Source organism: Lactuca serriola, chromosome 2 (genome assembly GCF_051521515.1).
Source record: "Lactuca serriola cultivar US96UC23 chromosome 2, Lser_US96UC23_V15, whole genome shotgun sequence".
Taxonomy (NCBI): domain Eukaryota; kingdom Viridiplantae; phylum Streptophyta; class Magnoliopsida; order Asterales; family Asteraceae; genus Lactuca; species Lactuca serriola.
The window spans coordinates 65025884-65036297 of NC_136409.1; the positions used below are offsets into that span (position 1 = coordinate 65025884).

General features: G+C 32.9%; 1 pseudogene; it reads left to right on the forward strand.

Annotated features, from left to right (window-relative positions):
• The first annotated feature begins 4788 nt into the window (after positions 1-4788).
• On the forward strand, positions 4789-7862 carry LOC145089285 (ACD11 homolog protein-like; annotated as a pseudogene).
• Positions 7863-10414: the final 2552 nt, after the last annotated feature.

The window sequence follows — 10414 nt, forward strand, 5'->3', positions numbered from 1 at the left end:
TAGGAAAAAGCCTTAGGGTAAAGAAAGATATCGCTGTAGTCAGAACTTTTTTTGGCTCATAAAGGAACATTTTTACCATGTGGCTGAATAGCTGATCTACTCTTTGGTTGTTAAGTAAACCGGTAATTAGATTGTATATGATGTAGTTTGTAATTATTTTGTGTTTGTTATCACATGCGGATCCTGTTCATTTTCGTTATTATTCTCTTTTACTGTTTACAAGTGTTGTAATATTACGTGCAATTTGCATTTTACCAAGAATGTTTGTTTTGTCTATTGCAAGCTTCGGAATGGATATGACAAGGAGAGTGACTAGAAACCAGAATAATGATGATGCATCTAGCAGTGAGACTATGAAGACTGATGATGTGGGACCTTGGTCATATCTCAACCATGATCTGCTTTTATTAGTTATGATGCAACTGGGAGTCATCAATTTTGTTGCATTCAGTGGAGTTTGCAAATCATGGAGATCAGTAGCACTCAGTAACAGGAAATGTTTTATGGCATCCAAACCACCAATGCTGATGAATATCTCTGATAGTATTAATAAGGATTGGCAATGCTGCCTAGAGGACCATGAACGAAGAAAGTTCAAAACCACACTAATGCATTCTGCTGGAATGTACTGTTGTGGATTTACTTGTGGTTACTTGATCTGTTCAGGATAAAAACCAAGGACTTCTGGCATGTGAATTTAATCACTAGACATGAACTTTTTTTCCCTCCTGCCCCTTGGGTGTCTGATTATGTATCAGGCATCGCGTTTGTTCTTGTATTTTCACCTTCAATATCTAAATTGGTGTTTGTTATGTTAGCCAAGAAGCAAATATGGTTTTCTATAGCGGATGAGGGAGCATGGAATTGTGTTTCATCCACTTTCGACTTCAACTTTTATAAGGATTTACATGTTTTTAAGGGGAAGATATATACTTTAAACTCTAATAACGGTCATTTATGTGAACTCGTATTACTTGAAACCAACAATCTTCTGGATGATCTGAACATATTTTCCCTGCGGCTTGTAAGTTGTGGTGAAAACCTTTACATGATTTTGATGGAAGGATTATTCAGAGATGAGATCAATGTTTATAAACTAGACTTTGGTGAAATGGAATGGGTGCCTTTTCAAGATACAGGAGACGAACTTGGTTTCTTTATGAGCCAAGTGGGTCATAGTGCTGCTGTGAAACCAGTGTTGTGGGCTGAGCCTTGGTCACACTACCCGAGATATGATGTTCCGAATGGAGGTGGACGTGGCAAGTTTTTTCCTGCAGATGAGGTGTGGTATTTCACACATGAATGTCTGAATGTTAATCTCTTAGATGAGTCATCATAACTTATTACCTCTCTTATTTTTGTATATGTCGAGAACCATTGGTGGTGATTTTGTACTTTGCAGTTTATCTTCTCATTATCAGCGGCACAACTATTATTTATATTTATCTCCTGTGATATGGTGTCATCTTTTGCTTTGAAATGTGTGGCTGATGCATATTGCTTAATTCATATCCAATTTTTGGTTTGATCTCTTAGCCTTTTTATGATTTAGATGATGGTGCTCTTTATGGGTGCGGTATTATAGTCATTTCCTTTGATACCTGCTAAAATTCTTTTCACTTTTGGAGGCCCTGAGATTATTAATGCTCCATGGTCAATTATAACTTATAGGAGAATTTTAAGACGAGTGTAAAAGTAGATACTTTTCTGTGCTCAAATCCAATTTTCTATCTTGATTAATAAATGTGCACAAGTTCAAGCTCATATCACTACAAAAAATATGTCATTTAGTGGCACACAAAATGTGCCACTAAAAACCCAAAATAATGGCACTAAAGGCTTCTTAGACAATCCGCGGCGCACATAATATCTGCCACTAGAATTGCTCCCACCGAAACCCTTTAGTGACACTTTTAGTTTTTATCGCTGCAGTTACTTAGGCTTTTAGTGACACTTTTCTATTTGTCACAGCGGAATAAAAGTTTTTTGTGGCACATATTTTGTGCCGTTGAATCCTCATTCAATTTAAAAATTCATGCTACTTTTAGTTACACACTTTAAGACTTTAGTGACACTCTTTTATTTGCCATAATAATAAAAAATATTTTGTGGTACATTTGACTCTTGTAAATACTCATGGGATTTTATCATTTAGGCTATTTATATATACAAAATTTTTATCTATAATATAAATTAAATAAAAAATGATAAACTGTATCAAGTAGAAAATAATAAAAATTTCATTGTTTTCATCAATATTTTTTCCTTTTTGAATTAAATATGTCTAAATATGGAATTAAATACAATACTATTTTTGTCCCGTATTAATAGTCCATTTTTCTTTTGGTTAACCTATCATGAAATTAAATACAATAAAAAGATAGAATTAAATGCAACAAAAAAAATAGAAGTATTTAATGTTTTCTTAATCTGTATGTTTTTTGTCCGTAAACAATAATTTTGAGAACGATAGAATATATATATATATATATATATATATATATATATATATATATATATACACACACATATATAAACCGAAATGGAGTAGTGATCTAAACCCGTACCATATATATGCCCTATACAGGGCCACCCCTGGCTATAAATTAAAGAAGGGATAATGACTTGAAAATGTAATAAACTTTCGACTTTATTCACATGTAGTCACTAAACTTTTTTTCATTATCTATTTGTCACTGAACTATTAAAACTACTCATATGTTATCCTTATAACCGCTAACAGCCGGTCATAAGGGTAAAATGTTAATAGTTTCAATAGTTTATTGGCAAATAGATAATGAAAAAAAGTTTAGTGACTAAATGTCAACAAAGTTGAAACTTCGTTTCCCTCTCAAAATATCTTAATATTATACCCCGAAAAAGGTATAAAAAAAAAAGAAAAACGAAACCAATATTATATGTATAAGTTTTATGTTATAAAACCATACAATATTATATGTATAAAAATTATCCTAATATTTGTATCAATTTTGTGTTATAAAATTATGCAACATATAAATTGATATACATTAAATCATATATGTTGTTTATAAAAGAATAGATACATACATTGAAACAGTATATATGTTGTTATACTTCATGTATTGACATACATCATATTAGTATATTTACTATTAAAAAGGATATTGAAATTTTCATATTACACACAACCTACATTTAGAAGTATTTTTAATATTATTACTCTTTTCAATTTTTCTTATGTAACTTGTGTTAACATATATATATATATATATATATATATATATATATATATATATATATATATATAAAGTTGAAAACATACATAAAGTTAAACACATACATACGGTCAAATATATAGATACATAAATGGTTCATATTATATTATAGTTTCAAAAGTAACCTCGTATGTAAAAAGTTATTATATGAATTATCCCTCGTTAGTTAGAAATTTTTTATTTTAATTTTTTTATTCGTTTTAATGATTGTATTTTAAAAATAAAATGGTATAATATTAAATTGTCTGTGAGTTTAAAGCGTCTTATTTTCATTTAAGAAGAAAAATGATTAAGAACAATATGATATTTTTACTTTAAAATACACAAAATAGTTTTTCTTGACCAGTTTTATACAGGAAATACACAGAGTCTAATATAAACTAAATCTATCCAACGAACTAACCACCATCTGAGAGAGTAAAAGAAGTTGATTCTTTAATGAAACTAAGCAGCAACATCAATTTTAAATTTGTTGTCAATAACTATTGGATTACATAAAGGATGTCGTCTTTATAAAAATTTGAAATTAACTTCAATCAGCTCAAACATAAAGTTGCGCATCAATATTCAAACATGAAATTGAGCATCGATATTCAGTTAGAATCAAAACACCCTATTGGTTGCCAATAATGTTAGATTAGGTGTCTAAGGTCAAAACTAAATTGATATGGCTTCATGAACTGAAAACAAAATATTTTTTGGGTAGCCCTTAATAACTAGAAATAGTTAGGAACAACTTAAGGAGCGTGATGAAACAATTCGTTTTTTTATATCTTTTTCGAGATATAATATTAGGATAATTTGAGAGGGAAACGAACTTTCAACTTTGTTTACATTTAATGACTAAACTTTTTTTCGTTATCTATTGCCACTGAGCTATTGAAATTGTTCGAATTTTACTCTTATGACCGGTTGCTACCGATCATAAAGGTAAAATGTGAACAATTTCAATAGTTAAGTGACAAATAGATAACGAAAAAAAGTTTAGCGAATAAATGTGACACTACTAGAAAACAACCCTTTAATGACGCGCAAACAATGACACTCGCTGATAGAGGATGCATATTTGTCCGTGCCCTAAAAAATAATGTTAGTTTTGAAAAATTTGACGGATAGAGGGCACGCATTTGTGCGTGCCCTAAAAGTAGTGTCCATAAAAAAAAAATTAAAAACACGGAGGGCACCTATCATAAAAAAGCGCGTCATGTAAAACTGTCGCTTTATATTTTTCTTTAGGAAGGCGCGTTCTCTTAGGGGGAAATGAAATACCAAAAAATTAAACAGCCCGCCACCGATGCATCTCCTTCTTCTTCTTCTAAAATCCTCCACCAAAAAGCCCTAATAATCCTTTAAGCAGTTCGTCTCTCTCTCTCTCTCTCTCTCTCTCTCTCTCTCTCTCTCTCTCTTTCTCTCTCTCTCTCTCTCTGTGTGTGTGTGTGTGTGTGTAAGCCCTAATCCGCCACCACCAGCATCGTACCTCATAATCTTTAAAAGTTCGAAGTGCCTAAGCAAACACTTCCGCCATCTCAAGATGTCGGTTCAAGATCGGAACGCCACATCGCAGTACACGTTGACATCACCATCTCCACAAACCACCGTCAACGGCGGAGAAAACGAATGCGATTGGGTTCTTTTCTATTACTTCCAAATCTAATCCAGACAACAAGCATTTGATACTGCCCAACTCGGCAAACTGAAAAGTTATTCGAAAGTTTCACTAACTCATTTCTCAAATTTGCATTGTAAGATCAAAGCTAGCGCTCTTTGCTGATATCAAATGATCACTTCTTCTTGAATTTCCCTCAAATTTGTTGTTTCAAGCTTGTGATTCAAATTTGCATTGTACGATCAAAGTTATTCCCAAATTTCTCCTTGTGATCCCCTGCTCTTGAATTGTTCTTGTTTTCAGAGCACTTGCAAATCTTACATTCATCAACCTCCCAAATCTATCCGACAATATCATAAGCTTTTGGGGAAAATCTGGATCTGAGCAGACGCGATTTCTCTTACAATTTGTGTTTAGTTTTTGCAATTGATGATTCGGAAACTACGTTTTGTTGCTTGTCTCAAATTGTGTGATCTAAGGAGCAACTCCAAGAGGATGGATTATAGCGGCGGTGATGAATTTGAAGATGCTGGAACATGCACCTCTCTTTTTTCAATCGCGGATGCATTTGAGGAAATTTCGAATCTGATTATAGATGGAAGAAATGGCCATTTTCCTGTTTTGAAATTAAATCCATTTTGTGATGCGTGTTCTTTCGTTTCTGTGCTCGTCATTCACAATCCTCTATTTGGTTTTCAGGTGCGTGATCTAGAAGAAGCATTAGAACGCTATGTGAGTTTAAGCAGTGTAATTGATTATGATGTAAAATGGAAGACAGTGAAGTCACGTGGTAGCCATACTCATAATCTTCGCAGAGTTAGATGGGGTCTTGACCTAATTCGAGAATTATTCCAGAATTTTCTATAAAACAAGTATGTTCTTATGACTTATTACACCTGATTGTGTTTATTAATTCTAGTGTTATCAATTGCACATTCTTGTGGTATGATTCAATGATTATTCCCTAAAAGATGCAGCTTCATCAGCTTATCAACAAGTGTGTGCGCCATATCATTCATGGGCTGTTAGAACTACATTTTCTGCAGGAATATGTGCTCTTCCATCAAGGGAACAACTTTTGCTGAATTTAAATGAAACTGGTTAGTCATGGAAATCTTTTTATTTTTTAATACAATCTTGGGAAATGAGGTTTAACTCATTTAATTACTCAAATTTGATTCAGAAGTAAGACTGTTGTTGACCAGGCTAATGTTGCTGACATGGCACATGGAAATGAGATTGGTAAGTTGACTAAAGGCTCGTTTCTTTTTAACTAATGTCAAACAACTTAAACATAAAAAATTAAAACTTTAATAAGTTTATAAGTCATATAGGATGTTTGATGAAATGCTTGAGAGAGAAGTCATCTCATATTTGTACATTACAATTATCAAATGAGTGTTGTTGCTCATCTTAGATGATAATCCTTACTGTAATTTGTGATTGTGTCAGCGGGAAGCTCTGATATGCCTATTTCTTGAAAGAAATTAAATCTACCTTCGGTTGTTGACACTGGAATCAGAACTGTAAGGTTTGAATTTTAAGACCTTTTTTTTCAACCTGATTAGTTGATAAGTTATTACACTTATGACAAGGCTTCTATAAAATACAATGGGAGAGAAGCAAACAACTTTGCACCAGTTTTGTATGAGGGCGGAATGGCTCTTTTGACTGGTAGCAGAGGTACTAAATTACTATGTTGATATTGAAACTTCTGTCTTCTTCTCTCAGATTCTTTTCTATTTCCATATTTCCTATATGTTGATATTTGACTCACATACTGAGAAAACAATAGAATTTCTTTTCTATTTGTGTGGTGTTTCTTATGAAGCTCTTTATTCTTCTAGGAGATATATGATAAAAGAACTAATTTAATTGGGGTTCTGAGGTTATTAGCCAAAAATCATACCCTAAACTTTTACAAGAAGCTTATCTTTGACAAGTTAACGGAGTATAATTTTTCTTATTGTTTGTTTTAAACAACTGTCACATAAGACCATTTTCAACTATACATGCAAACCATATTTTAGTTTCTTGTTTTGCTATGTGTAATTATTCACTTTAGGTTTTATGATTATTGATAAATGTTGAGGTTAGACCTAATGAAAGACTTTACTTTACATGAGTATGAGAATCAAGCTCTTCAGATCTCTCATTAGAGGTAATGGTTTCACTTGTTTTGGATTTTACTTTGTATGCATCTGTACTTGAAGTTATAGTATCTTATTCTTTCCCATTACTTTCAGGGACTTTCTTGCAAATCAATTATCTTGTTATATCACAGGGTCACTTTTGGACAGATCAAGGACTTGATGGCTCACACCAAGGTTCGGTCCTTTCAAGTTTGTACTTGAACAATAGTAATATCTTCTGCTTTTGACAAACTAAAAGATTTTTGTATTAAAAAGTAATAATAAGAATCAAAATACAAAAACGAATTGCTTCTTAGAAGCAATTGTCTCTCTTATAGATTCTTAATTCAATATTTTGCATCTATAATCAAATCAAATGTGTGATTTATTTCCTATATATAGAGTTAATTAATTATGATAATAATATACTAGGTTTTATTGTATGATCTCTCTCTCTCTCTCTCTCTCTCTATATATATATATATTGTTGTTGTTTGTGAATTCATTGTGTTGCATCTTGTAAATCAAACTAACAGTTTATGGTGTTTGTAACAAACATGTAATGTATGATGCAAATTCTTTTTCAGGTTGCAGCTGGTGCATTGTTGGGGTTCCTTACAACAACAGTTGTTCACTTAATCTCTCAAGTTGCTACTATGGCTTGACAGTTGACATAAGGATCCTTCCGCAACACATTCTGCTGAAGAAGTAGCACCTGTATGTAGCATTTTAATTTTTAGTAATGTAATCATATTTTGTTGATTCCCTTATAAGCCTAACATTTCTTGACATTTCTACCCTCAGGCTTCATCTGGTGTTTATGCAAAAGACGTTCATGTTAGACTAGCTTGTTTAAATGCTGCATAATGCATCCCAACTATATCCAACCAATCTGTTCCTCAAGATGTAGAAATTGCAACTAGCATTTGGATTCCCTTAAATGATCCCGAAAAGGTAGAAGATTCAAAAAAAATTTAAAATCATGTATTAGATGGGAATTAGTTTATATCAAGTCTTTACCACATTCTATGTAATGCAGTCAGTGGCTAAAGTGGCTGAGGACCTATGGGATCGTTATGACCATGAATTTGGGACTGATTATTCTGGACTCTTAAATGGTTTAAAAAGGAATTTTTAGGCGTAAGCCTCGAGGCTGGCCTCGGCTGAGGCATGAGAAAAAAGCCTCAAATCCTAAGCCTTAGATGGCCAAAATAAGGCTTAAGCCTCACCGGAGTGAGGCGGCTTGAGGCGGCAAGGCGTCGATGTGAGGCGTCGAGGCTTAAGATTCAATCAGCACAGTCAAAATATGTCAAAGCCTGGGAGGTATATTATAAACTTATTATTATTATTATTAATCATTTATTTGGAAATTGGAATAATATAAGCGTGAGATAAATGATGCAGGGGAATTTATCGGGTCAGAGACAAGGTCAGCCTGTATTTATTACAAGATTAGAAGTAAGTTTAATTATATTATTTAATTTAATTTAATTTAATTCGTCTAAAAAAAACTTACAAATTTTGTTTTTTAAAAATATTGTAGGGGTACCGGAGTGCATCGGCTTCTGAATCGTAAGTCACCCATGACATAACATCACATAGTATTTAAGCAAAATATTTGATTCTGACTATTATTGAAATACCTAAAATACACTTCTCTCTTACGCTTGCAGCAAATTGGCCACCAACAATGCAAATAGTGCGACTCATATATCAAGATCACATGAACAACAGCTTCAACCACAACAGCACCCTCAAATGCAACAGCAACAACAACAGCAGCAACACCTGCAGCAGATTCCGCCACAGGGGCAGCAACAGCAGCAGGCGGCACCACCACAACAGCAGCAGATGGTGGGGACAAGGATGAATAAAGGGTATGTTCAAGGTCCTGGAGGGAGGACACAAATGGTGGTGTCTCAAGGACAGGTGTCATCACAAGGCCCACAAAGCATGTCAAGTGGGAGCTTTATTAACTAACTCATATAAATATACAAATAAATTGCATCCTAATCACCATATTTATGTTTTATGCTTATGTTTTGTGTTTTTTGTCCCAGACTCCCACTATTTAATTTGAACTTATTATTAGATTTGTTTATGAAAATAAGACTCCTATTAAATCTAGATCCTTGGAATTTTATAAGTAATTGAAGTTAGTCAACTTTCCATGCTTTTTCATATTAGAAGTTTAAAACCAAATTAAAGCTACAATAAGAAATATTAAAATTGTAACTTAGTTAAAACTGAATCACTGTTTTGATTATAACTTTTGTGATAACATTTGACATATTACTTATATATTAAGTATTTTCTTGAACTTTGATTTTCAACAGGTGCATTCACGAATTGGAGGATTTTGTGCATCACCTGTTAACTTCCATGCTAAAGATGGATCAGGCTACAAGTTCTTAGGAGACCTTGTGCTGCAACTTGACAAACTGAACCCTTAGGTGAAAATGACTTAATTGCCCTTATTTATCTTTCTTCATTTGATTCGGACCAAAATCAGATTTTTAAAACACCCTTGTAAAGCATTTTGCAATAGGGATGGATGCAAGATGTTGCAATTGCATCATTCTTGTATCTAACTCTTTTACAATACGAATCTTCTGGGGTTGGTTGAAATTACCATTTTACCCTTGTCTTGATCCAGGTGGCATCTAGGATTGGAAGAGGTATGATGATACCCACCAAAACCTTGCCAAGGTAACGAATCTTGATCTTTAATTATCATATGCTTTAATAAACAAAAAGAAATTGAAAGTATTACCCTTCAACCTTAGAGAGAATCTAGAAAGAGCCCAAAAGGAGACAAAGGAGCTTAGAGAGAATTTACCCTTTTCGAGGGAGAGCTATAGAGGATTTGGTTAGATGAGGATTTATACAGGCGATTCTTGAAAACTTTATATTGCATTTTTTAATCTAATTCTTTATAAGGGACTCATAAAATTCTTACTTTTGCAAGGGTGTTTTGGACATTTTTTAATCTAATTATTTATGTATTTATCAAGTATTCGATTGTAATGAACGTGAAATTTATTTATTTATATATTTATTTTTGCACTTATATTGATATGTATATGTGCTTGTGTGTAGGCTGGTGTCAAAAAGCTTGCAGATGTTCACTTTCCCTCATTTGACCACTCACATTTGGCACAAGTATTTGCAACTAACATTCCTTGTTTTATTCTTCTATTAATTATATTAGCATATTAATTTTTTGACTTTTATTTGATCAGGTCACAAGAATTATCGGAGCAGGGCTCATTAGTCTTAAAGAATTATAAAAGGCAAGATGCAACTCTACTTACTTGGAATTTGATGTTTATCACCTTTGTGTATATCTTTTAAGTTTGTATAGCATTAATTTGCAGAAGGTCTCCCTTGATACGCAATGTAGTATTAGGTTATATAGT